Below are 26,006 nucleotides of genomic sequence, written 5' to 3'. Positions count from 1 at the left end.
ATCATGTGTAATTGAATGGAATAGATCCCTTTTGGACAAAGTGGAGTCAGATGCTGCAGTGACCACAGGTGTGAGAGGATCTACAATTGGCATCTGGTGTTATCTCTCTGCTTCCACTCCAAATAAAGTTACCTGTTGTTACCTGAACGTCAAATACTAAGAATGGGCGGCCTATGAAAGAATTAGTACTTTCATTAAGTATACTAAACCGGCTAATTGGGAATAGACAAACTGTAAAAAGCCCTCTGAGAAAGCCCCTCTCTAACCTTTGATAGTAAGCTTTTCTGTAGCCTGCCTGTTGATGTATTTTCGGTTTGAACAGTGCACAACATGAAGAGACGGAACACTGGCGGCTTGTCACAATGCCCCCCGATGACATCACAATAGCGCTGCTGCCTAGAAAACAAGCTGCGCAGAAGAAGTTGTTCTTTGGGTGGGAGGGTGGGCTAGTGGAAGGAGGGGGCAATCTCTTTTTTTCCCGGGTGGTAGGGGGATGACAGGAGAAGGGAAGCGGGTGGTGAGAAAGGTACAGAGGGCAGGGTTTGGGGGCTGGGAAGGAAAGGGAAAAGATTAGGGTTTGGGGATGATGAAAGGGCTTTCTACGGGTAAGGATGGCAAAGGGTGGCAGTGACGGAAAGTCAGGCAACCTGTCCTGTCCGTCTTTTTGTATCGTGAATTGGAAAGACTGCAAGGGGGAGGGGAGTTGCTTGCGCCCTAAAGGAGTTATTCAGATTCATTGCAGTGGGCGGCGGCTGCAAAACGCACCATTCTTCTTGTTTTTGCTCTGCAAAGCAGCCTTTTCAAGGGTTGGCTTGGGTGACAAAATGTCTTGTGTAGGCGTGGGTTTGTCTCCCTCTCGCTCTCTCTCCCTAAGATGTGTCCGGCATAGGCCAGGGTGCCACTCGAGGCCCAAACCAATTCTGGTTATCGCTTCTCGGCCTTTTGGCTAAGATCAAGTGTAGTATCTGTTCTTATCAGTTTAATATCTGATACGTCCCCTATCTGGGGACCATATATTAAATGGATTTTTAGAACAGGGAGATGGAAAAAGAGCTTGCTCTGTCCACTCCACGCATTGACCTGGTATTGCAGTACCTCCAGGAACGGTGCACCCCTTCTTAACCCAGTTTCCAAAAGCAGAACTCGATTCACCTGATTCATATTAGCCCGATTAGCGAATTGAAATGAATTTTTATCTAACACACTTTTTACTTGCTTTATTCATCCAAATAGCAAACTCATCACCACTCAACTTCACCAACTCTGCTATGTCCCGTGCAGTATCTTGTTGTCAGTCTAATCTAGATCATGTGTAATTGAATGGAATAGATCCCTTTTGGACAAAGTGGAGTCAGATGCTGCAGTGACCACAGGTGTGAGAGGATCTACAATTGGCATCTGGTGTTATCTCTCTGCTTCCACTCCAAATAAAGTTACCTGTTGTTACCTGAACGTCAAATACTAAGAATGGGCGGCCTATGAAAGAATTAGTACTTTCATTAAGTATACTAAACCGGCTAATTGGGAATAGACAAACTGTAAAAAGCCCTCTGAGAAAGCCCCTCTCTAACCTTTGTTAGTAAGCTTTTCTGTAGCCTGCCTGTTGATGTATTTTCGGTTTGAACAGTGCACAACATGAAGAGACGGAACACTGGCGGCTTGTCACAATGCCCCCCGATGACATCACAATAGCGCTGCTGCCTAGAAAACAAGCTGCGCAGAAGAAGTTGTTCTTTGGGTGGGAGGGTGGGCTAGTGGAAGGAGGGGGCAATCTCTTTTTTTCCCGGGTGGTAGGGGGATGACAGGAGAAGGGAAGCGGGTGGTGAGAAAGGTACAGAGGGCAGGGTTTGGGGGCTGGGAAGGAAAGGGAAAAGATTAGGGTTTGGGGATGATGAAAGGGCTTTCTACGGGTAAGGATGGCAAAGGGTGGCAGTGACGGAAAGTCAGGCAACCTGTCCTGTCCGTCTTTTTGTATCGTGAATTGGAAAGACTGCAAGGGGGAGGGGAGTTGCTTGCGCCCTAAAGGAGGAGTTATTCAGATTCATTGCAGTGGGCGGCGGCTGCAAAACGCACCATTCTTCTTGTTTTTGCTCTGCAAAGCAGCCTTTTCAAGGGTTGGCTTGGGTGACAAAATGTCTTGTGTAGGCGTGGGTTTGTCTCCCTCTCGCTCTCTCTCCCTAAGATGTGTCCGGCATAGGCCAGGGTGCCACTCGAGGCCCAAACCAATTCTGGTTATCGCTTCTCGGCCTTTTGGCTAAGATCAAGTGTAGTATCTGTTCTTATCAGTTTAATATCTGATACGTCCCCTATCTGGGGACCATATATTAAATGGATTTTTAGAACAGGGAGATGGAAAAAGAGCTTGCTCTGTCCACTCCACGCATTGACCTGGTATTGCAGTACCTCCAGGAACGGTGCACCCCTTCTTAACCCAGTTTCCAAAAGCAGAACTCGATTCACCTGATTCATATTAGCCCGATTAGCGAATTGAAATGAATTTTTATCTAACACACTTTTTACTTGCTTTATTCATCCAAATAGCAAACTCATCACCACTCAACTTCACCAACTCTGCTATGTCCCGTGCAGTATCTTGTTGTCAGTCTAATCTAGATCATGTGTAATTGAATGGAATAGATCCCTTTTGGACAAAGTGGAGTCAGATGCTGCAGTGACCACAGGTGTGAGAGGATCTACAATTGGCATCTGGTGTTATCTCTCTGCTTCCACTCCAAATAAAGTTACCTGTTGTTACCTGAACGTCAAATACTAAGAATGGGCGGCCTATGAAAGAATTAGTACTTTCATTAAGTATACTAAACCGGCTAATTGGGAATAGACAAACTGTAAAAAGCCCTCTGAGAAAGCCCCTCTCTAACCTTTGTTAGTAAGCTTTTCTGTAGCCTGCCTGTTGATGTATTTTCGGTTTGAACAGTGCACAACATGAAGAGACGGAACACTGGCGGCTTGTCACAATGCCCCCCGATGACATCACAATAGCGCTGCTGCCTAGAAAACAAGCTGCGCAGAAGAAGTTGTTCTTTGGGTGGGAGGGTGGGCTAGTGGAAGGAGGGGGCAATCTCTTTTTTTCCCGGGTGGTAGGGGGATGACAGGAGAAGGGAAGCGGGTGGTGAGAAAGGTACAGAGGGCAGGGTTTGGGGGCTGGGAAGGAAAGGGAAAAGATTAGGGTTTGGGGATGATGAAAGGGCTTTCTACGGGTAAGGATGGCAAAGGGTGGCAGTGACGGAAAGTCAGGCAACCTGTCCTGTCCGTCTTTTTGTATCGTGAATTGGAAAGACTGCAAGGGGGAGGGGAGTTGCTTGCGCCCTAAAGGAGGAGTTATTCAGATTCATTGCAGTGGGCGGCGGCTGCAAAACGCACCATTCTTCTTGTTTTTGCTCTGCAAAGCAGCCTTTTCAAGGGTTGGCTTGGGTGACAAAATGTCTTGTGTAGGCGTGGGTTTGTCTCCCTCTCGCTCTCTCTCCCTAAGATGTGTCCGGCATAGGCCAGGGTGCCACTCGAGGCCCAAACCAATTCTGGTTATCGCTTCTCGGCCTTTTGGCTAAGATCAAGTGTAGTATCTGTTCTTATCAGTTTAATATCTGATACGTCCCCTATCTGGGGACCATATATTAAATGGATTTTTAGAACAGGGAGATGGAAAAAGAGCTTGCTCTGTCCACTCCACGCATTGACCTGGTATTGCAGTACCTCCAGGAACGGTGCACCCCTTCTTAACCCAGTTTCCAAAAGCAGAACTCGATTCACCTGATTCATATTAGCCCGATTAGCGAATTGAAATGAATTTTTATCTAACACACTTTTTACTTGCTTTATTCATCCAAATAGCAAACTCATCACCACTCAACTTCACCAACTCTGCTATGTCCCGTGCAGTATCTTGTTGTCAGTCTAATCTAGATCATGTGTAATTGAATGGAATAGATCCCTTTTGGACAAAGTGGAGTCAGATGCTGCAGTGACCACAGGTGTGAGAGGATCTACAATTGGCATCTGGTGTTATCTCTCTGCTTCCACTCCAAATAAAGTTACCTGTTGTTACCTGAACGTCAAATACTAAGAATGGGCGGCCTATGAAAGAATTAGTACTTTCATTAAGTATACTAAACCGGCTAATTGGGAATAGACAAACTGTAAAAAGCCCTCTGAGAAAGCCCCTCTCTAACCTTTGTTAGTAAGCTTTTCTGTAGCCTGCCTGTTGATGTATTTTCGGTTTGAACAGTGCACAACATGAAGAGACGGAACACTGGCGGCTTGTCACAATGCCCCCCGATGACATCACAATAGCGCTGCTGCCTAGAAAACAAGCTGCGCAGAAGAAGTTGTTCTTTGGGTGGGAGGGTGGGCTAGTGGAAGGAGGGGGCAATCTCTTTTTTTCCCGGGTGGTAGGGGGATGACAGGAGAAGGGAAGCGGGTGGTGAGAAAGGTACAGAGGGCAGGGTTTGGGGGCTGGGAAGGAAAGGGAAAAGATTAGGGTTTGGGGATGATGAAAGGGCTTTCTACGGGTAAGGATGGCAAAGGGTGGCAGTGACGGAAAGTCAGGCAACCTGTCCTGTCCGTCTTTTTGTATCGTGAATTGGAAAGACTGCAAGGGGGAGGGGAGTTGCTTGCGCCCTAAAGGAGGAGTTATTCAGATTCATTGCAGTGGGCGGCGGCTGCAAAACGCACCATTCTTCTTGTTTTTGCTCTGCAAAGCAGCCTTTTCAAGGGTTGGCTTGGGTGACAAAATGTCTTGTGTAGGCGTGGGTTTGTCTCCCTCTCGCTCTCTCTCCCTAAGATGTGTTCGGCATAGGCCAGGGTGCCACTCGAGGCCCAAACCAATTCTGGTTATCGCTTCTCGGCCTTTTGGCTAAGATCAAGTGTAGTCCCTTCATTGGGTTTGCCTTGGTCTTGGCTGGGAGGGGCCCGGGCTTGCACAACCGCCGGCCTTGGGGATTGTTGCGCCTTTTGGTGCTTACGTCCCCTTTTGGCTGGTGGTTCCTGGGCTCGGGAGGCGATCACCTGCGGCACTGCGCTTTTGTGTGGTGGCCGATGACCGTTTTCTGAAATTTGCGGATGGAATCTCATCTGTTCTTATCAGTTTAATATCTGATACGTCCCCTATCTGGGGACCATATATTAAATGGATTTTTAGAACAGGGAGATGGAAAAAGAGCTTGCTCTGTCCACTCCACGCATTGACCTGGTATTGCAGTACCTCCAGGAACGGTGCACCCCTTCTTAACCCAGTTTCCAAAAGCAGAACTCGATTCACCTGATTCATATTAGCCCGATTAGCGAATTGAAATGAATTTTTATCTAACACACTTTTTACTTGCTTTATTCATCCAAATAGCAAACTCATCACCACTCAACTTCACCAACTCTGCTATGTCCCGTGCAGTATCTTGTTGTCAGTCTAATCTAGATCATGTGTAATTGAATGGAATAGATCCCTTTTGGACAAAGTGGAGTCAGATGCTGCAGTGACCACAGGTGTGAGAGGATCTACAATTGGCATCTGGTGTTATCTCTCTGCTTCCACTCCAAATAAAGTTACCTGTTGTTACCTGAACGTCAAATACTAAGAATGGGCGGCCTATGAAAGAATTAGTACTTTCATTAAGTATACTAAACCGGCTAATTGGGAATAGACAAACTGTAAAAAGCCCTCTGAGAAAGCCCCTCTCTAACCTTTGTTAGTAAGCTTTTCTGTAGCCTGCCTGTTGATGTATTTTCGGTTTGAACAGTGCACAACATGAAGAGACGGAACACTGGCGGCTTGTCACAATGCCCCCCGATGACATCACAATAGCGCTGCTGCCTAGAAAACAAGCTGCGCAGAAGAAGTTGTTCTTTGGGTGGGAGGGTGGGCTAGTGGAAGGAGGGGGCAATCTCTTTTTTTCCCGGGTGGTAGGGGGATGACAGGAGAAGGGAAGCGGGTGGTGAGAAAGGTACAGAGGGCAGGGTTTGGGGGCTGGGAAGGAAAGGGAAAAGATTAGGGTTTGGGGATGATGAAAGGGCTTTCTACGGGTAAGGATGGCAAAGGGTGGCAGTGACGGAAAGTCAGGCAACCTGTCCTGTCCGTCTTTTTGTATCGTGAATTGGAAAGACTGCAAGGGGGAGGGGAGTTGCTTGCGCCCTAAAGGAGGAGTTATTCAGATTCATTGCAGTGGGCGGCGGCTGCAAAACGCACCATTCTTCTTGTTTTTGCTCTGCAAAGCAGCCTTTTCAAGGGTTGGCTTGGGTGACAAAATGTCTTGTGTAGGCGTGGGTTTGTCTCCCTCTCGCTCTCTCTCCCTAAGATGTGTCCGGCATAGGCCAGGGTGCCACTCGAGGCCCAAACCAATTCTGGTTATCGCTTCTCGGCCTTTTGGCTAAGATCAAGTGTAGTATCTGTTCTTATCAGTTTAATATCTGATACGTCCCCTATCTGGGGACCATATATTAAATGGATTTTTAGAACAGGGAGATGGAAAAAGAGCTTGCTCTGTCCACTCCACGCATTGACCTGGTATTGCAGTACCTCCAGGAACGGTGCACCCCTTCTTAACCCAGTTTCCAAAAGCAGAACTCGATTCACCTGATTCATATTAGCCCGATTAGCGAATTGAAATGAATTTTTATCTAACACACTTTTTACTTGCTTTATTCATCCAAATAGCAAACTCATCACCACTCAACTTCACCAACTCTGCTATGTCCCGTGCAGTATCTTGTTGTCAGTCTAATCTAGATCATGTGTAATTGAATGGAATAGATCCCTTTTGGACAAAGTGGAGTCAGATGCTGCAGTGACCACAGGTGTGAGAGGATCTACAATTGGCATCTGGTGTTATCTCTCTGCTTCCACTCCAAATAAAGTTACCTGTTGTTACCTGAACGTCAAATACTAAGAATGGGCGGCCTATGAAAGAATTAGTACTTTCATTAAGTATACTAAACCGGCTAATTGGGAATAGACAAACTGTAAAAAGCCCTCTGAGAAAGCCCCTCTCTAACCTTTGTTAGTAAGCTTTTCTGTAGCCTGCCTGTTGATGTATTTTCGGTTTGAACAGTGCACAACATGAAGAGACGGAACACTGGCGGCTTGTCACAATGCCCCCCGATGACATCACAATAGCGCTGCTGCCTAGAAAACAAGCTGCGCAGAAGAAGTTGTTCTTTGGGTGGGAGGGTGGGCTAGTGGAAGGAGGGGGCAATCTCTTTTTTTCCCGGGTGGTAGGGGGATGACAGGAGAAGGGAAGCGGGTGGTGAGAAAGGTACAGAGGGCAGGGTTTGGGGGCTGGGAAGGAAAGGGAAAAGATTAGGGTTTGGGGATGATGAAAGGGCTTTCTACGGGTAAGGATTGCAAAGGGTGGCAGTGACGGAAAGTCAGGCAACCTGTCCTGTCCGTCTTTTTGTATCGTGAATTGGAAAGACTGCAAGGGGGAGGGGAGTTGCTTGCGCCCTAAAGGAGGAGTTATTCAGATTCATTGCAGTGGGCGGCGGCTGCAAAACGCACCATTCTTCTTGTTTTTGCTCTGCAAAGCAGCCTTTTCAAGGGTTGGCTTGGGTGACAAAATGTCTTGTGTAGGCGTGGGTTTGTCTCCCTCTCGCTCTCTCTCCCTAAGATGTGTCCGGCATAGGCCAGGGTGCCACTTGAGGCCCAAACCAATTCTGGTTATCGCTTCTCGGCCTTTTGGCTAAGATCAAGTGTAGTATCTGTTCTTATCAGTTTAATATCTGATACGTCCCCTATCTGGGGACCATATATTAAATGGATTTTTAGAACAGGGAGATGGAAAAAGAGCTTGCTCTGTCCACTCCACGCATTGACCTGGTATTGCAGTACCTCCAGGAACGGTGCACCCCTTCTTAACCCAGTTTCCAAAAGCAGAACTCGATTCACCTGATTCATATTAGCCCGATTAGCGAATTGAAATGAATTTTTATCTAACACACTTTTTACTTGCTTTATTCATCCAAATAGCAAACTCATCACCACTCAACTTCACCAACTCTGCTATGTCCCGTGCAGTATCTTGTTGTCAGTCTAATCTAGATCATGTGTAATTGAATGGAATAGATCCCTTTTGGACAAAGTGGAGTCAGATGCTGCAGTGACCACAGGTGTGAGAGGATCTACAATTGGCATCTGGTGTTATCTCTCTGCTTCCACTCCAAATAAAGTTACCTGTTGTTACCTGAACGTCAAATACTAAGAATGGGCGGCCTATGAAAGAATTAGTACTTTCATTAAGTATACTAAACCGGCTAATTGGGAATAGACAAACTGTAAAAAGCCCTCTGAGAAAGCCCCTCTCTAACCTTTGTTAGTAAGCTTTTCTGTAGCCTGCCTGTTGATGTATTTTCGGTTTGAACAGTGCACAACATGAAGAGACGGAACACTGGCGGCTTGTCACAATGCCCCCCGATGACATCACAATAGCGCTGCTGCCTAGAAAACAAGCTGCGCAGAAGAAGTTGTTCTTTGGGTGGGAGGGTGGGCTAGTGGAAGGAGGGGGCAATCTCTTTTTTTCCCGGGTGGTAGGGGGATGACAGGAGAAGGGAAGCGGGTGGTGAGAAAGGTACAGAGGGCAGGGTTTGGGGGCTGGGAAGGAAAGGGAAAAGATTAGGGTTTGGGGATGATGAAAGGGCTTTCTACGGGTAAGGATGGCAAAGGGTGGCAGTGACGGAAAGTCAGGCAACCTGTCCTGTCCGTCTTTTTGTATCGTGAATTGGAAAGACTGCAAGGGGGAGGGGAGTTGCTTGCGCCCTAAAGGAGGAGTTATTCAGATTCATTGCAGTGGGCGGCGGCTGCAAAACGCACCATTCTTCTTGTTTTTGCTCTGCAAAGCAGCCTTTTCAAGGGTTGGCTTGGGTGACAAAATGTCTTGTGTAGGCGTGGGTTTGTCTCCCTCTCGCTCTCTCTCCCTAAGATGTGTCCGGCATAGGCCAGGGTGCCACTCGAGGCCCAAACCAATTCTGGTTATCGCTTCTCGGCCTTTTGGCTAAGATCAAGTGTAGTATCTGTTCTTATCAGTTTAATATCTGATACGTCCCCTATCTGGGGACCATATATTAAATGGATTTTTAGAACAGGGAGATGGAAAAAGAGCTTGCTCTGTCCACTCCACGCATTGACCTGGTATTGCAGTACCTCCAGGAACGGTGCACCCCTTCTTAACCCAGTTTCCAAAAGCAGAACTCGATTCACCTGATTCATATTAGCCCGATTAGCGAATTGAAATGAATTTTTATCTAACACACTTTTTACTTGCTTTATTCATCCAAATAGCAAACTCATCACCACTCAACTTCACCAACTCTGCTATGTCCCGTGCAGTATCTTGTTGTCAGTCTAATCTAGATCATGTGTAATTGAATGGAATAGATCCCTTTTGGACAAAGTGGAGTCAGATGCTGCAGTGACCACAGGTGTGAGAGGATCTACAATTGGCATCTGGTGTTATCTCTCTGCTTCCACTCCAAATAAAGTTACCTGTTGTTACCTGAACGTCAAATACTAAGAATGGGCGGCCTATGAAAGAATTAGTACTTTCATTAAGTATACTAAACCGGCTAATTGGGAATAGACAAACTGTAAAAAGCCCTCTGAGAAAGCCCCTCTCTAACCTTTGTTAGTAAGCTTTTCTGTAGCCTGCCTGTTGATGTATTTTCGGTTTGAACAGTGCACAACATGAAGAGACGGAACACTGGCGGCTTGTCACAATGCCCCCCGATGACATCACAATAGCGCTGCTGCCTAGAAAACAAGCTGCGCAGAAGAAGTTGTTCTTTGGGTGGGAGGGTGGGCTAGTGGAAGGAGGGGGCAATCTCTTTTTTTCCCGGGTGGTAGGGGGATGACAGGAGAAGGGAAGCGGGTGGTGAGAAAGGTACAGAGGGCAGGGTTTGGGGGCTGGGAAGGAAAAGGAAAAGATTAGGGTTTGGGGATGATGAAAGGGCTTTCTACGGGTAAGGATGGCAAAGGGTGGCAGTGACGGAAAGTCAGGCAACCTGTCCTGTCCGTCTTTTTGTATCGTGAATTGGAAAGACTGCAAGGGGGAGGGGAGTTGCTTGCGCCCTAAAGGAGGAGTTATTCAGATTCATTGCAGTGGGCGGCGGCTGCAAAACGCACCATTCTTCTTGTTTTTGCTCTGCAAAGCAGCCTTTTCAAGGGTTGGCTTGGGTGACAAAATGTCTTGTGTAGGCGTGGGTTTGTCTCCCTCTCGCTCTCTCTCCCTAAGATGTGTCCGGCATAGGCCAGGGTGCCACTCGAGGCCCAAACCAATTCTGGTTATCGCTTCTCGGCCTTTTGGCTAAGATCAAGTGTAGTATCTGTTCTTATCAGTTTAATATCTGATACGTCCCCTATCTGGGGACCATATATTAAATGGATTTTTAGAACAGGGAGATGGAAAAAGAGCTTGCTCTGTCCACTCCACGCATTGACCTGGTATTGCAGTACCTCCAGGAACGGTGCACCCCTTCTTAACCCAGTTTCCAAAAGCAGAACTCGATTCACCTGATTCATATTAGCCCGATTAGCGAATTGAAATGAATTTTTATCTAACACACTTTTTACTTGCTTTATTCATCCAAATAGCAAACTCATCACCACTCAACTTCACCAACTCTGCTATGTCCCGTGCAGTATCTTGTTGTCAGTCTAATCTAGATCATGTGTAATTGAATGGAATAGATCCCTTTTGGACAAAGTGGAGTCAGATGCTGCAGTGACCACAGGTGTGAGAGGATCTACAATTGGCATCTGGTGTTATCTCTCTGCTTCCACTCCAAATAAAGTTACCTGTTGTTACCTGAACGTCAAATACTAAGAATGGGCGGCCTATGAAAGAATTAGTACTTTCATTAAGTATACTAAACCGGCTAATTGGGAATAGACAAACTGTAAAAAGCCCTCTGAGAAAGCCCCTCTCTAACCTTTGTTAGTAAGCTTTTCTGTAGCCTGCCTGTTGATGTATTTTCGGTTTGAACAGTGCACAACATGAAGAGACGGAACACTGGCGGCTTGTCACAATGCCCCCCGATGACATCACAATAGCGCTGCTGCCTAGAAAACAAGCTGCGCAGAAGAAGTTGTTCTTTGGGTGGGAGGGTGGGCTAGTGGAAGGAGGGGGCAATCTCTTTTTTTCCCGGGTGGTAGGGGGATGACAGGAGAAGGGAAGCGGGTGGTGAGAAAGGTACAGAGGGCAGGGTTTGGGGGCTGGGAAGGAAAGGGAAAAGATTAGGGTTTGGGGATGATGAAAGGGCTTTCTACGGGTAAGGATGGCAAAGGGTGGCAGTGACGGAAAGTCAGGCAACCTGTCCTGTCCGTCTTTTTGTATCGTGAATTGGAAAGACTGCAAAGGGGAGGGGAGTTGCTTGCGCCCTAAAGGAGGAGTTATTCAGATTCATTGCAGTGGGCGGCGGCTGCAAAACGCACCATTCTTCTTGTTTTTGCTCTGCAAAGCAGCCTTTTCAAGGGTTGGCTTGGGTGACAAAATGTCTTGTGTAGGCGTGGGTTTGTCTCCCTCTCGCTCTCTCTCCCTAAGATGTGTCCGGCATAGGCCAGGGTGCCACTCGAGGCCCAAACCAATTCTGGTTATCGCTTCTCGGCCTTTTGGCTAAGATCAAGTGTAGTATCTGTTCTTATCAGTTTAATATCTGATACGTCCCCTATCTGGGGACCATATATTAAATGGATTTTTAGAACAGGGAGATGGAAAAAGAGCTTGCTCTGTCCACTCCACGCATTGACCTGGTATTGCAGTACCTCCAGGAACGGTGCACCCCTTCTTAACCCAGTTTCCAAAAGCAGAACTCGATTCACCTGATTCATATTAGCCCGATTAGCGAATTGAAATGAATTTTTATCTAACACACTTTTTACTTGCTTTATTCATCCAAATAGCAAACTCATCACCACTCAACTTCACCAACTCTGCTATGTCCCGTGCAGTATCTTGTTGTCAGTCTAATCTAGATCATGTGTAATTGAATGGAATAGATCCCTTTTGGACAAAGTGGAGTCAGATGCTGCAGTGACCACAGGTGTGAGAGGATCTACAATTGGCATCTGGTGTTATCTCTCTGCTTCCACTCCAAATAAAGTTACCTGTTGTTACCTGAACGTCAAATACTAAGAATGGGCGGCCTATGAAAGAATTAGTACTTTCATTAAGTATACTAAACCGGCTAATTGGGAATAGACAAACTGTAAAAAGCCCTCTGAGAAAGCCCCTCTCTAACCTTTGTTAGTAAGCTTTTCTGTAGCCTGCCTGTTGATGTATTTTCGGTTTGAACAGTGCACAACATGAAGAGACGGAACACTGGCGGCTTGTCACAATGCCCCCCGATGACATCACAATAGCGCTGCTGCCTAGAAAACAAGCTGCGCAGAAGAAGTTGTTCTTTGGGTGGGAGGGTGGGCTAGTGGAAGGAGGGGGCAATCTCTTTTTTTCCCGGGTGGTAGGGGGATGACAGGAGAAGGGAAGCGGGTGGTGAGAAAGGTACAGAGGGCAGGGTTTGGGGGCTGGGAAGGAAAGGGAAAAGATTAGGGTTTGGGGATGATGAAAGGGCTTTCTACGGGTAAGGATGGCAAAGGGTGGCAGTGACGGAAAGTCAGGCAACCTGTCCTGTCCGTCTTTTTGTATCGTGAATTGGAAAGACTGCAAGGGGGAGGGGAGTTGCTTGCGCCCTAAAGGAGGAGTTATTCAGATTCATTGCAGTGGGCGGCGGCTGCAAAACGCACCATTCTTCTTGTTTTTGCTCTGCAAAGCAGCCTTTTCAAGGGTTGGCTTGGGTGACAAAATGTCTTGTGTAGGCGTGGGTTTGTCTCCCTCTCGCTCTCTCTCCCTAAGATGTGTCCGGCATAGGCCAGGGTGCCACTCGAGGCCCAAACCAATTCTGGTTATCGCTTCTCGGCCTTTTGGCTAAGATCAAGTGTAGTATCTGTTCTTATCAGTTTAATATCTGATACGTCCCCTATCTGGGGACCATATATTAAATGGATTTTTAGAACAGGGAGATGGAAAAAGAGCTTGCTCTGTCCACTCCACGCATTGACCTGGTATTGCAGTACCTCCAGGAACGGTGCACCCCTTCTTAACCCAGTTTCCAAAAGCAGAACTCGATTCACCTGATTCATATTAGCCCGATTAGCGAATTGAAATGAATTTTTATCTAACACACTTTTTACTTGCTTTATTCATCCAAATAGCAAACTCATCACCACTCAACTTCACCAACTCTGCTATGTCCCGTGCAGTATCTTGTTGTCAGTCTAATCTAGATCATGTGTAATTGAATGGAATAGATCCCTTTTGGACAAAGTGGAGTCAGATGCTGCAGTGACCACAGGTGTGAGAGGATCTACAATTGGCATCTGGTGTTATCTCTCTGCTTCCACTCCAAATAAAGTTACCTGTTGTTACCTGAACGTCAAATACTAAGAATGGGCGGCCTATGAAAGAATTAGTACTTTCATTAAGTATACTAAACCGGCTAATTGGGAATAGACAAACTGTAAAAAGCCCTCTGAGAAAGCCCCTCTCTAACCTTTGTTAGTAAGCTTTTCTGTAGCCTGCCTGTTGATGTATTTTCGGTTTGAACAGTGCACAACATGAAGAGACGGAACACTGGCGGCTTGTCACAATGCCCCCCGATGACATCACAATAGCGCTGCTGCCTAGAAAACAAGCTGCGCAGAAGAAGTTGTTCTTTGGGTGGGAGGGTGGGCTAGTGGAAGGAGGGGGCAATCTCTTTTTTTCCCGGGTGGTAGGGGGATGACAGGAGAAGGGAAGCGGGTGGTGAGAAAGGTACAGAGGGCAGGGTTTGGGGGCTGGGAAGGAAAGGGAAAAGATTAGGGTTTGGGGATGATGAAAGGGCTTTCTACGGGTAAGGATGGCAAAGGGTGGCAGTGACGGAAAGTCAGGCAACCTGTCCTGTCCGTCTTTTTGTATCGTGAATTGGAAAGACTGCAAGGGGGAGGGGAGTTGCTTGCGCCCTAAAGGAGGAGTTATTCAGATTCATTGCAGTGGGCGGCGGCTGCAAAACGCACCATTCTTCTTGTTTTTGCTCTGCAAAGCAGCCTTTTCAAGGGTTGGCTTGGGTGACAAAATGTCTTGTGTAGGCGTGGGTTTGTCTCCCTCTCGCTCTCTCTCCCTAAGATGTGTCCGGCATAGGCCAGGGTGCCACTCGAGGCCCAAACCAATTCTGGTTATCGCTTCTCGGCCTTTTGGCTAAGATCAAGTGTAGTATCTGTTCTTATCAGTTTAATATCTGATACGTCCCCTATCTGGGGACCATATATTAAATGGATTTTTAGAACAGGGAGATGGAAAAAGAGCTTGCTCTGTCCACTCCACGCATTGACCTGGTATTGCAGTACCTCCAGGAACGGTGCACCCCTTCTTAACCCAGTTTCCAAAAGCAGAACTCGATTCACCTGATTCATATTAGCCCGATTAGCGAATTGAAATGAATTTTTATCTAACACACTTTTTACTTGCTTTATTCATCCAAATAGCAAACTCATCACCACTCAACTTCACCAACTCTGCTATGTCCCGTGCAGTATCTTGTTGTCAGTCTAATCTAGATCATGTGTAATTGAATGGAATAGATCCCTTTTGGACAAAGTGGAGTCAGATGCTGCAGTGACCACAGGTGTGAGAGGATCTACAATTGGCATCTGGTGTTATCTCTCTGCTTCCACTCCAAATAAAGTTACCTATTGTTACCTGAACGTCAAATACTAAGAATGGGCGGCCTATGAAAGAATTAGTACTTTCATTAAGTATACTAAACCGGCTAATTGGGAATAGACAAACTGTAAAAAGCCCTCTGAGAAAGCCCCTCTCTAACCTTTGTTAGTAAGCTTTTCTGTAGCCTGCCTGTTGATGTATTTTCGGTTTGAACAGTGCACAACATGAAGAGACGGAACACTGGCGGCTTGTCACAATGCCCCCCGATGACATCACAATAGCGCTGCTGCCTAGAAAACAAGCTGCGCAGAAGAAGTTGTTCTTTGGGTGGGAGGGTGGGCTAGTGGAAGGAGGGGGCAATCTCTTTTTTTCCCGGGTGGTAGGGGGATGACAGGAGAAGGGAAGCGGGTGGTGAGAAAGGTACAGAGGGCAGGGTTTGGGGGCTGGGAAGGAAAGGGAAAAGATTAGGGTTTGGGGATGATGAAAGGGCTTTCTACGGGTAAGGATGGCAAAGGGTGGCAGTGACGGAAAGTCAGGCAACCTGTCCTGTCCGTCTTTTTGTATCGTGAATTGGAAAGACTGCAAGGGGGAGGGGAGTTGCTTGCGCCCTAAAGGAGGAGTTATTCAGATTCATTGCAGTGGGCGGCGGCTGCAAAACGCACCATTCTTCTTGTTTTTGCTCTGCAAAGCAGCCTTTTCAAGGGTTGGCTTGGGTGACAAAATGTCTTGTGTAGGCGTGGGTTTGTCTCCCTCTCGCTCTCTCTCCCTAAGATGTGTCCGGCATAGGCCAGGGTGCCACTCGAGGCCCAAACCAATTCTGGTTATCGCTTCTCGGCCTTTTGGCTAAGATCAAGTGTAGTATCTGTTCTTATCAGTTTAATATCTGATACGTCCCCTATCTGGGGACCATATATTAAATGGATTTTTAGAACAGGGAGATGGAAAAAGAGCTTGCTCTGTCCACTCCACGCATTGACCTGGTATTGCAGTACCTCCAGGAACGGTGCACCCCTTCTTAACCCAGTTTCCAAAAGCAGAACTCGATTCACCTGATTCATATTAGCCCGATTAGCGAATTGAAATGAATTTTTATCTAACACACTTTTTACTTGCTTTATTCATCCAAATAGCAAACTCATCACCACTCAACTTCACCAACTCTGCTATGTCCCGTGCAGTATCTTGTTGTCAGTCTAATCTAGATCATGTGTAATTGAATGGAATAGATCCCTTTTGGACAAAGTGGAGTCAGATGCTGCAGTGACCACAGGTGTGAGAGGATCTACAATTGGCATCTGGTGTTATCTCTCTGCTTCCACTCCAAATAAAGTTACCTGTTGTTACCTGAACGTCAAATACTAAGAATGGGCGGCCTATGAAAGAATTAGTACTTTCATTAAGTATACTAAACCGGCTAATTGGGAATAGACAAACTGTAAAAAGCCCTCTGAGAAAGCCCCTCTCTAACCTTTGTTAGTAAGCTTTTCTGTAGCCTGCCTGTTGATGTATTTTCGGTTTGAACAGTGCACAACATGAAGAGACGGAACACTGGCGGCTTGTCACAATGCCCCCCGATGACATCACAATAGCGCTGCTGCCTAGAAAACAAGCTGCGCAGAAGAAGTTGTTCTTTGGGTGGGAGGGTGGGCTAGTGGAAGGAGGGGGCAATCTCTTTTTTTCCCGGGTGGTAGGGGGATGACAGGAGAAGGGAAGCGGGTGGTGAGAAAGGTACAGAGGGCAGGGTTTGGGGGCTGGGAAGGAAAGGGAAAAGATTAGGGTTTGGGGATGATGAAAGGGCTTTCTACGGGTAAGGATGGCAAAGGGTGGCAGTGACGGAAAGTCAGGCAACCTGTCCTGTCCGTCTTTTTGTATCGTGAATTGGAAAGACTGCAAGGGGGAGGGGAGTTGCTTGCGCCCTAAAGGAGGAGTTATTCAGATTCATTGCAGTGGGCGGCGGCTGCAAAACGCACCATTCTTCTTGTTTTTGCTCTGCAAAGCAGCCTTTTCAAGGGTTGGCTTGGGTGACAAAATGTCTTGTGTAGGCGTGGGTTTGTCTCCCTCTCGCTCTCTCTCCCTAAGATGTGTCCGGCATAGGCCAGGGTGCCACTCGAGGCCCAAACCAATTCTGGTTATCGCTTCTCGGCCTTTTGGCTAAGATCAAGTGTAGTATCTGTTCTTATCAGTTTAATATCTGATACGTCCCCTATCTGGGGACCATATATTAAATGGATTTTTAGAACAGGGAGATGGAAAAAGAGCTTGCTCTGTCCACTCCACGCATTGACCTGGTATTGCAGTACCTCCAGGAACGGTGCACCCCTTCTTAACCCAGTTTCCAAAAGCAGAACTCGATTCACCTGATTCATATTAGCCCGATTAGCGAATTGAAATGAATTTTTATCTAACACACTTTTTACTTGCTTTATTCATCCAAATAGCAAACTCATCACCACTCAACTTCACCAACTCTGCTATGTCCCGTGCAGTATCTTGTTGTCAGTCTAATCTAGATCATGTGTAATTGAATGGAATAGATCCCTTTTGGACAAAGTGGAGTCAGATGCTGCAGTGACCACAGGTGTGAGAGGATCTACAATTGGCATCTGGTGTTATCTCTCTGCTTCCACTCCAAATAAAGTTACCTGTTGTTACCTGAACGTCAAATACTAAGAATGGGCGGCCTATGAAAGAATTAGTACTTTCATTAAGTATACTAAACCGGCTAATTGGGAATAGACAAACTGTAAAAAGCCCTCTGAGAAAGCCCCTCTCTAACCTTTGTTAGTAAGCTTTTCTGTAGCCTGCCTGTTGATGTATTTTCGGTTTGAACAGTGCACAACATGAAGAGACGGAACACTGGCGGCTTGTCACAATGCCCCCCGATGACATCACAATAGCGCTGCTGCCTAGAAAACAAGCTGCGCAGAAGAAGTTGTTCTTTGGGTGGGAGGGTGGGCTAGTGGAAGGAGGGGGCAATCTCTTTTTTTCCCGGGTGGTAGGGGGATGACAGGAGAAGGGAAGCGGGTGGTGAGAAAGGTACAGAGGGCAGGGTTTGGGGGCTGGGAAGGAAAGGGAAAAGATTAGGGTTTGGGGATGATGAAAGGGCTTTCTACGGGTAAGGATGGCAAAGGGTGGCAGTGACGGAAAGTCAGGCAACCTGTCCTGTCCGTCTTTTTGTATCGTGAATTGGAAAGACTGCAAGGGGGAGGGGAGTTGCTTGCGCCCTAAAGGAGGAGTTATTCAGATTCATTGCAGTGGGCGGCGGCTGCAAAACGCACCATTCTTCTTGTTTTTGCTCTGCAAAGCAGCCTTTTCAAGGGTTGGCTTGGGTGACAAAATGTCTTGTGTAGGCGTGGGTTTGTCTCCCTCTCGCTCTCTCTCCCTAAGATGTGTCCGGCATAGGCCAGGGTGCCACTCGAGGCCCAAACCAATTCTGGTTATCGCTTCTCGGCCTTTTGGCTAAGATCAAGTGTAGTATCTGTTCTTATCAGTTTAATATCTGATACGTCCCCTATCTGGGGACCATATATTAAATGGATTTTTAGAACAGGGAGATGGAAAAAGAGCTTGCTCTGTCCACTCCACGCATTGACCTGGTATTGCAGTACCTCCAGGAACGGTGCACCCCTTCTTAACCCAGTTTCCAAAAGCAGAACTCGATTCACCTGATTCATATTAGCCCGATTAGCGAATTGAAATGAATTTTTATCTAACACACTTTTTACTTGCTTTATTCATCCAAATAGCAAACTCATCACCACTCAACTTCACCAACTCTGCTATGTCCCGTGCAGTATCTTGTTGTCAGTCTAATCTAGATCATGTGTAATTGAATGGAATAGATCCCTTTTGGACAAAGTGGAGTCAGATGCTGCAGTGACCACAGGTGTGAGAGGATCTACAATTGGCATCTGGTGTTATCTCTCTGCTTCCACTCCAAATAAAGTTACCTGTTGTTACCTGAACGTCAAATACTAAGAATGGGCGGCCTATGAAAGAATTAGTACTTTCATTAAGTATACTAAACCGGCTAATTGGGAATAGACAAACTGTAAAAAGCCCTCTGAGAAAGCCCCTCTCTAACCTTTGTTAGTAAGCTTTTCTGTAGCCTGCCTGTTGATGTATTTTCGGTTTGAACAGTGCACAACATGAAGAGACGGAACACTGGCGGCTTGTCACAATGCCCCCCGATGACATCACAATAGCGCTGCTGCCTAGAAAACAAGCTGCGCAGAAGAAGTTGTTCTTTGGGTGGGAGGGTGGGCTAGTGGAAGGAGGGGGCAATCTCTTTTTTTCCCGGGTGGTAGGGGGATGACAGGAGAAGGGAAGCGGGTGGTGAGAAAGGTACAGAGGGCAGGGTTTGGGGGCTGGGAAGGAAAGGGAAAAGATTAGGGTTTGGGGATGATGAAAGGGCTTTCTACGGGTAAGGATGGCAAAGGGTGGCAGTGACGGAAAGTCAGGCAACCTGTCCTGTCCGTCTTTTTGTATCGTGAATTGGAAAGACTGCAAGGGGGAGGGGAGTTGCTTGCGCCCTAAAGGAGGAGTTATTCAGATTCATTGCAGTGGGCGGCGGCTGCAAAACGCACCATTCTTCTTGTTTTTGCTCTGCAAAGCAGCCTTTTCAAGGGTTGGCTTGGGTGACAAAATGTCTTGTGTAGGCGTGGGTTTGTCTCCCTCTCGCTCTCTCTCCCTAAGATGTGTCCGGCATAGGCCAGGGTGCCACTCGAGGCCCAAACCAATTCTGGTTATCGCTTCTCGGCCTTTTGGCTAAGATCAAGTGTAGTATCTGTTCTTATCAGTTTAATATCTGATACGTCCCCTATCTGGGGACCATATATTAAATGGATTTTTAGAACAGGGAGATGGAAAAAGAGCTTGCTCTGTCCACTCCACGCATTGACCTGGTATTGCAGTACCTCCAGGAACGGTGCACCCCTTCTTAACCCAGTTTCCAAAAGCAGAACTCGATTCACCTGATTCATATTAGCCCGATTAGCGAATTGAAATGAATTTTTATCTAACACACTTTTTACTTGCTTTATTCATCCAAATAGCAAACTCATCACCACTCAACTTCACCAACTCTGCTATGTCCCGTGCAGTATCTTGTTGTCAGTCTAATCTAGATCATGTGTAATTGAATGGAATAGATCCCTTTTGGACAAAGTGGAGTCAGATGCTGCAGTGACCACAGGTGTGAGAGGATCTACAATTGGCATCTGGTGTTATCTCTCTGCTTCCACTCCAAATAAAGTTACCTGTTGTTACCTGAACGTCAAATACTAAGAATGGGCGGCCTATGAAAGAATTAGTACTTTCATTAAGTATACTAAACCGGCTAATTGGGAATAGACAAACTGTAAAAAGCCCTCTGAGAAAGCCCCTCTCTAACCTTTGTTAGTAAGCTTTTCTGTAGCCTGCCTGTTGATGTATTTTCGGTTTGAACAGTGCACAACATGAAGAGACGGAACACTGGCGGCTTGTCACAATGCCCCCCGATGACATCACAATAGCGCTGCTGCCTAGAAAACAAGCTGCGCAGAAGAAGTTGTTCTTTGGGTGGGAGGGTGGGCTAGTGGAAGGAGGGGGCAATCTCTTTTTTTCCCGGGTGGTAGGGGGATGACAGGAGAAGGGAAGCGGGTGGTGAGAAAGGTACAGAGGGCAGGGTTTGGGGGCTGGGAAGGAAAGGGAAAAGATTAGGGTTTGGGGATGATGAAAGGGCTTTCTACGGGTAAGGATGGCAAAGGGTGGCAGTGACGGAAAGTCAGGCAACCTGTCCTGTCCGTCTTTTTGTATCGTGAATTGGAAAGACTGCAAGGGGGAGGGGAGTTGCTTGCGCCCTAAAGGAGGAGTTATTCAGATTCATTGCAGTGGGCGGCGGCTGCAAAACGCACCATTCTTCTTGTTTTTGCTCTGCAAAGCAGCCTTTTCAAGGGTTGGCTTGGGTGACAAAATGTCTTGTGTAGGCGTGGGTTTGTCTCCCTCTCGCTCTCTCTCCCTAAGATGTGTCCGGCATAGGCCAGGGTGCCACTCGAGGCCCAAACCAATTCTGGTTATCGCTTCTCGGCCTTTTGGCTAAGATCAAGTGTAGTTTGGGAGGGTACTACCTTGGTTGGTGCTGAAAGGTGCCAGGGTATTGCACAACTGCTGGCCTTGGGGGAGTGTGCATCGTAGGATGTCATAGCCCTCTTGTGACGGACAGTTACCTGGGCAACGAGAGGCGGTCTCTTTATTATTTTCAAACTCATCCTTCAAAAAAAAAAAAAAAAATCTGTTCTTATCAGTTTAATATCTGATACGTCCCCTATCTGGGGACCATATATTAAATGGATTTTTAGAACAGGGAGATGGAAAAAGAGCTTGCTCTGTCCACTCCACGCATTGACCTGGTATTGCAGTACCTCCAGGAACGGTGCACCCCTTCTTAACCCAGTTTCCAAAAGCAGAACTCGATTCACCTGATTCATATTAGCCCGATTAGCGAATTGAAATGAATTTTTATCTAATACACTTTTTACTTGCTTTATTCATCCAAATAGCAAACTCATCACCACTCAACTTCACCAACTCTGCTATGTCCCGTGCAGTATCTTGTTGTCAGTCTAATCTAGATCATGTGTAATTGAATGGAATAGATCCCTTTTGGACAAAGTGGAGTCAGATGCTGCAGTGACCACAGGTGTGAGAGGATCTACAATTGGCATCTGGTGTTATCTCTCTGCTTCCACTCCAAATAAAGTTACCTGTTGTTACCTGAACGTCAAATACTAAGAATGGGCGGCCTATGAAAGAATTAGTACTTTCATTAAGTATACTAAACCGGCTAATTGGGAATAGACAAACTGTAAAAAGCCCTCTGAGAAAGCCCCTCTCTAACCTTTGTTAGTAAGCTTTTCTGTAGCCTGCCTGTTGATGTATTTTCGGTTTGAACAGTGCACAACATGAAGAGACGGAACACTGGCGGCTTGTCACAATGCCCCCCGATGACATCACAATAGCGCTGCTGCCTAGAAAACAAGCTGCGCAGAAGAAGTTGTTCTTTGGGTGGGAGGGTGGGCTAGTGGAAGGAGGGGGCAATCTCTTTTTTTCCCGGATGGTAGGGGGATGACAGGAGAAGGGAAGCGGGTGGTGAGAAAGGTACAGAGGGCAGGGTTTGGGGGCTGGGAAGGAAAGGGAAAAGATTAGGGTTTGGGGATGATGAAAGGGCTTTCTACGGGTAAGGATGGCAAAGGGTGGCAGTGACGGAAAGTCAGGCAACCTGTCCTGTCCGTCTTTTTGTATCGTGAATTGGAAAGACTGCAAGGGGGAGGGGAGTTGCTTGCGCCCTAAAGGAGGAGTTATTCAGATTCATTGCAGTGGGCGGCGGCTGCAAAACGCACCATTCTTCTTGTTTTTGCTCTGCAAAGCAGCCTTTTCAAGGGTTGGCTTGGGTGACAAAATGTCTTGTGTAGGCGTGGGTTTGTCTCCCTCTCGCTCTCTCTCCCTAAGATGTGTCCGGCATAGGCCAGGGTGCCACTCGAGGCCCAAACCAATTCTGGTTATCGCTTCTCGGCCTTTTGGCTAAGATCAAGTGTAGTATCTGTTCTTATCAGTTTAATATCTGATACGTCCCCTATCTGGGGACCATATATTAAATGGATTTTTAGAACAGGGAGATGGAAAAAGAGCTTGCTCTGTCCACTCCACGCATTGACCTGGTATTGCAGTACCTCCAGGAACGGTGCACCCCTTCTTAACCCAGTTTCCAAAAGCAGAACTCGATTCACCTGATTCATATTAGCCCGATTAGCGAATTGAAATGAATTTTTATCTAACACACTTTTTACTTGCTTTATTCATCCAAATAGCAAACTCATCACCACTCAACTTCACCAACTCTGCTATGTCCCGTGCAGTATCTTGTTGTCAGTCTAATCTAGATCATGTGTAATTGAATGGAATAGATCCCTTTTGGACAAAGTGGAGTCAGATGCTGCAGTGACCACAGGTGTGAGAGGATCTACAATTGGCATCTGGTGTTATCTCTCTGCTTCCACTCCAAATAAAGTTACCTGTTGTTACCTGAACGTCAAATACTAAGAATGGGCGGCCTATGAAAGAATTAGTACTTTCATTAAGTATACTAAACCGGCTAATTGGGAATAGACAAACTGTAAAAAGCCCTCTGAGAAAGCCCCTCTCTAACCTTTGTTAGTAAGCTTTTCTGTAGCCTGCCTGTTGATGTATTTTCGGTTTGAACAGTGCACAACATGAAGAGACGGAACACTGGCGGCTTGTCACAATGCCCCCCGATGACATCACAATAGCGCTGCTGCCTAGAAAACAAGCTGCGCAGAAGAAGTTGTTCTTTGGGTGGGAGGGTGGGCTAGTGGAAGGAGGGGGCAATCTCTTTTTTTCCCGGGTGGTAGGGGGATGACAGGAGAAGGGAAGCGGGTGGTGAGAAAGGTACAGAGGGCAGGGTTTGGGGGCTGGGAAGGAAAGGGAAAAGATTAGGGTTTGGGGATGATGAAAGGGCTTTCTACGGGTAAGGATGGCAAAGGGTGGCAGTGACGGAAAGTCAGGCAACCTGTCCTGTCCGTCTTTTTGTATCGTGAATTGGAAAGACTGCAAGGGGGAGGGGAGTTGCTTGCGCCCTAAAGGAGGAGTTATTCAGATTCATTGCAGTGGGCGGCGGCTGCAAAACGCACCATTCTTCTTGTTTTTGCTCTGCAAAGCAGCCTTTTCAAGGGTTGGCTTGGGTGACAAAATGTCTTGTGTAGGCGTGGGTTTGTCTCCCTCTCGCTCTCTCTCCCTAAGATGTGTCCGGCATAGGCCAGGGTGCCACTCGAGGCCCAAACCAATTCTGGTTATCGCTTCTCGGCCTTTTGGCTAAGATCAAGTGTAGTATCTGTTCTTATCAGTTTAATATCTGATACGTCCCCTATCTGGGGACCATATATTAAATGGATTTTTAGAACAGGGAGATGGAAAAAGAGCTTGCTCTGTCCACTCCACGCATTGACCTGGTATTGCAGTACCTCCAGGAACGGTGCACCCCTTCTTAACCCAGTTTCCAAAAGCAGAACTCGATTCACCTGATTCATATTAGCCCGATTAGCGAATTGAAATGAATTTTTATCTAACACACTTTTTACTTGCTTTATTCATCCAAATAGCAAACTCATCACCACTCAACTTCACCAACTCTGCTATGTCCCGTGCAGTATCTTGTTGTCAGTCTAATCTAGATCATGTGTAATTGAATGGAATAGATCCCTTTTGGACAAAGTGGAGTCAGATGCTGCAGTGACCACAGGTGTGAGAGGATCTACAATTGGCATCTGGTGTTATCTCTCTGCTTCCACTCCAAATAAAGTTACCTGTTGTTACCTGAACGTCAAATACTAAGAATGGGCGGCCTATGAAAGAATTAGTACTTTCATTAAGTATACTAAACCGGCTAATTGGGAATAGACAAACTGTAAAAAGCCCTCTGAGAAAGCCCCTCTCTAACCTTTGTTAGTAAGCTTTTCTGTAGCCTGCCTGTTGATGTATTTTCGGTTTGAACAGTGCACAACATGAAGAGACGGAACACTGGCGGCTTGTCACAATGCCCCCCGATGACATCACAATAGCGCTGCTGCCTAGAAAACAAGCTGCGCAGAAGAAGTTGTTCTTTGGGTGGGAGGGTGGGCTAGTGGAAGGAGGGGGCAATCTCTTTTTTTCCCGGGTGGTAGGGGGATGACAGGAGAAGGGAAGCGGGTGGTGAGAAAGGTACAGAGGGCAGGGTTTGGGGGCTGGGAAGGAAAGGGAAAAGATTAGGGTTTGGGGATGATGAAAGGGCTTTCTACGGGTAAGGATGGCAAAGGGTGGCAGTGACGGAAAGTCAGGCAACCTGTCCTGTCCGTCTTTTTGTATCGTGAATTGGAAAGACTGCAAGGGGGAGGGGAGTTGCTTGCGCCCTAAAGGAGGAGTTATTCAGATTCATTGCAGTGGGCGGCGGCTGCAAAACGCACCATTCTTCTTGTTTTTGCTCTGCAAAGCAGCCTTTTCAAGGGTTGGCTTGGGTGACAAAATGTCTTGTGTAGGCGTGGGTTTGTCTCCCTCTCGCTCTCTCTCCCTAAGATGTGTCCGGCATAGGCCAGGGTGCCACTCGAGGCCCAAACCAATTCTGGTTATCGCTTCTCGGCCTTTTGGCTAAGATCAAGTGTAGTATCTGTTCTTATCAGTTTAATATCTGATACGTCCCCTATCTGGGGACCATATATTAAATGGATTTTTAGAACAGGGAGATGGAAAAAGAGCTTGCTCTGTCCACTCCACGCATTGACCTGGTATTGCAGTACCTCCAGGAACGGTGCACCCCTTCTTAACCCAGTTTCCAAAAGCAGAACTCGATTCACCTGATTCATATTAGCCCGATTAGCGAATTGAAATGAATTTTTATCTAACACACTTTTTACTTGCTTTATTCATCCAAATAGCAAACTCATCACCACTCAACTTCACCAACTCTGCTATGTCCCGTGCAGTATCTTGTTGTCAGTCTAATCTAGATCATGTGTAATTGAATGGAATAGATCCCTTTTGGACAAAGTGGAGTCAGATGCTGCAGTGACCACAGGTGTGAGAGGATCTACAATTGGCATCTGGTGTTATCTCTCTGCTTCCACTCCAAATAAAGTTACCTGTTGTTACCTGAACGTCAAATACTAAGAATGGGCGGCCTATGAAAGAATTAGTACTTTCATTAAGTATACTAAACCGGCTAATTGGGAATAGACAAACTGTAAAAAGCCCTCTGAGAAAGCCCCTCTCTAACCTTTGTTAGTAAGCTTTTCTGTAGCCTGCCTGTTGATGTATTTTCGGTTTGAACAGTGCACAACATGAAGAGACGGAACACTGGCGGCTTGTCACAATGCCCCCCGATGACATCACAATAGCGCTGCTGCCTAGAAAACAAGCTGCGCAGAAGAAGTTGTTCTTTGGGTGGGAGGGTGGGCTAGTGGAAGGAGGGGGCAATCTCTTTTTTTCCCGGGTGGTAGGGGGATGACAGGAGAAGGGAAGCGGGTGGTGAGAAAGGTACAGAGGGCAGGGTTTGGGGGCTGGGAAGGAAAGGGAAAAGATTAGGGTTTGGGGATGATGAAAGGGCTTTCTACGGGTAAGGATGGCAAAGGGTGGCAGTGACGGAAAGTCAGGCAACCTGTCCTGTCCGTCTTTTTGTATCGTGAATTGGAAAGACTGCAAGGGGGAGGGGAGTTGCTTGCGCCCTAAAGGAGGAGTTATTCAGATTCATTGCAGTGGGCGGCGGCTGCAAAACGCACCATTCTTCTTGTT

General features: G+C 46.8%; 19 non-coding genes across 19 annotated transcripts; all 19 read left to right on the top strand.

The window, feature by feature from the left end:
- Positions 1-926: 926 nt before the first annotated feature.
- On the top strand, positions 927-1,117 carry LOC142261790 (U2 spliceosomal RNA). The gene has a single exon (XR_012729331.1). It is a non-coding gene; the product is annotated as a U2 spliceosomal RNA (small nuclear RNA).
- Positions 1,118-2,234: 1,117 nt separating this feature from the next.
- Positions 2,235-2,425, top strand: LOC142261789 (U2 spliceosomal RNA). The gene has a single exon (XR_012729330.1). It is a non-coding gene; the product is annotated as a U2 spliceosomal RNA (small nuclear RNA).
- A 1,117-nt stretch (positions 2,426-3,542) lies between these two features.
- LOC142261788 (U2 spliceosomal RNA) lies at positions 3,543-3,733 on the top strand. The gene has a single exon (XR_012729329.1). It is a non-coding gene; the product is annotated as a U2 spliceosomal RNA (small nuclear RNA).
- Positions 3,734-5,055: 1,322 nt separating this feature from the next.
- LOC142261844 (U2 spliceosomal RNA) lies at positions 5,056-5,240 on the top strand. Its single transcript, XR_012729379.1, has one exon. It is a non-coding gene; the product is annotated as a U2 spliceosomal RNA (small nuclear RNA).
- A 1,117-nt stretch (positions 5,241-6,357) lies between these two features.
- On the top strand, positions 6,358-6,548 carry LOC142261787 (U2 spliceosomal RNA). Its single transcript, XR_012729328.1, has one exon. It is a non-coding gene; the product is annotated as a U2 spliceosomal RNA (small nuclear RNA).
- A 1,117-nt stretch (positions 6,549-7,665) lies between these two features.
- Positions 7,666-7,856, top strand: LOC142261786 (U2 spliceosomal RNA). The gene has a single exon (XR_012729327.1). It is a non-coding gene; the product is annotated as a U2 spliceosomal RNA (small nuclear RNA).
- A 1,117-nt stretch (positions 7,857-8,973) lies between these two features.
- LOC142261784 (U2 spliceosomal RNA) lies at positions 8,974-9,164 on the top strand. Its single transcript, XR_012729326.1, has one exon. It is a non-coding gene; the product is annotated as a U2 spliceosomal RNA (small nuclear RNA).
- Positions 9,165-10,281: 1,117 nt separating this feature from the next.
- Positions 10,282-10,472, top strand: LOC142261783 (U2 spliceosomal RNA). The gene has a single exon (XR_012729325.1). It is a non-coding gene; the product is annotated as a U2 spliceosomal RNA (small nuclear RNA).
- Positions 10,473-11,589: 1,117 nt separating this feature from the next.
- On the top strand, positions 11,590-11,780 carry LOC142261782 (U2 spliceosomal RNA). Its single transcript, XR_012729324.1, has one exon. It is a non-coding gene; the product is annotated as a U2 spliceosomal RNA (small nuclear RNA).
- A 1,117-nt stretch (positions 11,781-12,897) lies between these two features.
- Positions 12,898-13,088, top strand: LOC142261781 (U2 spliceosomal RNA). The gene has a single exon (XR_012729323.1). It is a non-coding gene; the product is annotated as a U2 spliceosomal RNA (small nuclear RNA).
- Positions 13,089-14,205: 1,117 nt separating this feature from the next.
- On the top strand, positions 14,206-14,396 carry LOC142261779 (U2 spliceosomal RNA). The gene has a single exon (XR_012729321.1). It is a non-coding gene; the product is annotated as a U2 spliceosomal RNA (small nuclear RNA).
- A 1,117-nt stretch (positions 14,397-15,513) lies between these two features.
- On the top strand, positions 15,514-15,704 carry LOC142261778 (U2 spliceosomal RNA). The gene has a single exon (XR_012729320.1). It is a non-coding gene; the product is annotated as a U2 spliceosomal RNA (small nuclear RNA).
- A 1,117-nt stretch (positions 15,705-16,821) lies between these two features.
- On the top strand, positions 16,822-17,012 carry LOC142261777 (U2 spliceosomal RNA). Its single transcript, XR_012729319.1, has one exon. It is a non-coding gene; the product is annotated as a U2 spliceosomal RNA (small nuclear RNA).
- A 1,117-nt stretch (positions 17,013-18,129) lies between these two features.
- LOC142261776 (U2 spliceosomal RNA) lies at positions 18,130-18,320 on the top strand. The gene has a single exon (XR_012729318.1). It is a non-coding gene; the product is annotated as a U2 spliceosomal RNA (small nuclear RNA).
- Positions 18,321-19,437: 1,117 nt separating this feature from the next.
- Positions 19,438-19,628, top strand: LOC142261775 (U2 spliceosomal RNA). Its single transcript, XR_012729317.1, has one exon. It is a non-coding gene; the product is annotated as a U2 spliceosomal RNA (small nuclear RNA).
- Positions 19,629-20,921: 1,293 nt separating this feature from the next.
- On the top strand, positions 20,922-21,113 carry LOC142261847 (U2 spliceosomal RNA). The gene has a single exon (XR_012729382.1). It is a non-coding gene; the product is annotated as a U2 spliceosomal RNA (small nuclear RNA).
- Positions 21,114-22,230: 1,117 nt separating this feature from the next.
- Positions 22,231-22,421, top strand: LOC142261773 (U2 spliceosomal RNA). Its single transcript, XR_012729316.1, has one exon. It is a non-coding gene; the product is annotated as a U2 spliceosomal RNA (small nuclear RNA).
- Positions 22,422-23,538: 1,117 nt separating this feature from the next.
- On the top strand, positions 23,539-23,729 carry LOC142261772 (U2 spliceosomal RNA). The gene has a single exon (XR_012729315.1). It is a non-coding gene; the product is annotated as a U2 spliceosomal RNA (small nuclear RNA).
- Positions 23,730-24,846: 1,117 nt separating this feature from the next.
- LOC142261771 (U2 spliceosomal RNA) lies at positions 24,847-25,037 on the top strand. The gene has a single exon (XR_012729314.1). It is a non-coding gene; the product is annotated as a U2 spliceosomal RNA (small nuclear RNA).
- Positions 25,038-26,006: the final 969 nt, after the last annotated feature.

This window comes from Anomaloglossus baeobatrachus, unplaced genomic scaffold, assembly GCF_048569485.1.
Source record: "Anomaloglossus baeobatrachus isolate aAnoBae1 unplaced genomic scaffold, aAnoBae1.hap1 Scaffold_2391, whole genome shotgun sequence".
NCBI classification, from domain to species: Eukaryota; Metazoa; Chordata; class Amphibia; order Anura; family Aromobatidae; genus Anomaloglossus; species Anomaloglossus baeobatrachus.
The sequence above is the reverse complement of the archived record's forward strand: the minus strand, read 5'-3'. Positions and strand labels throughout refer to the sequence as shown.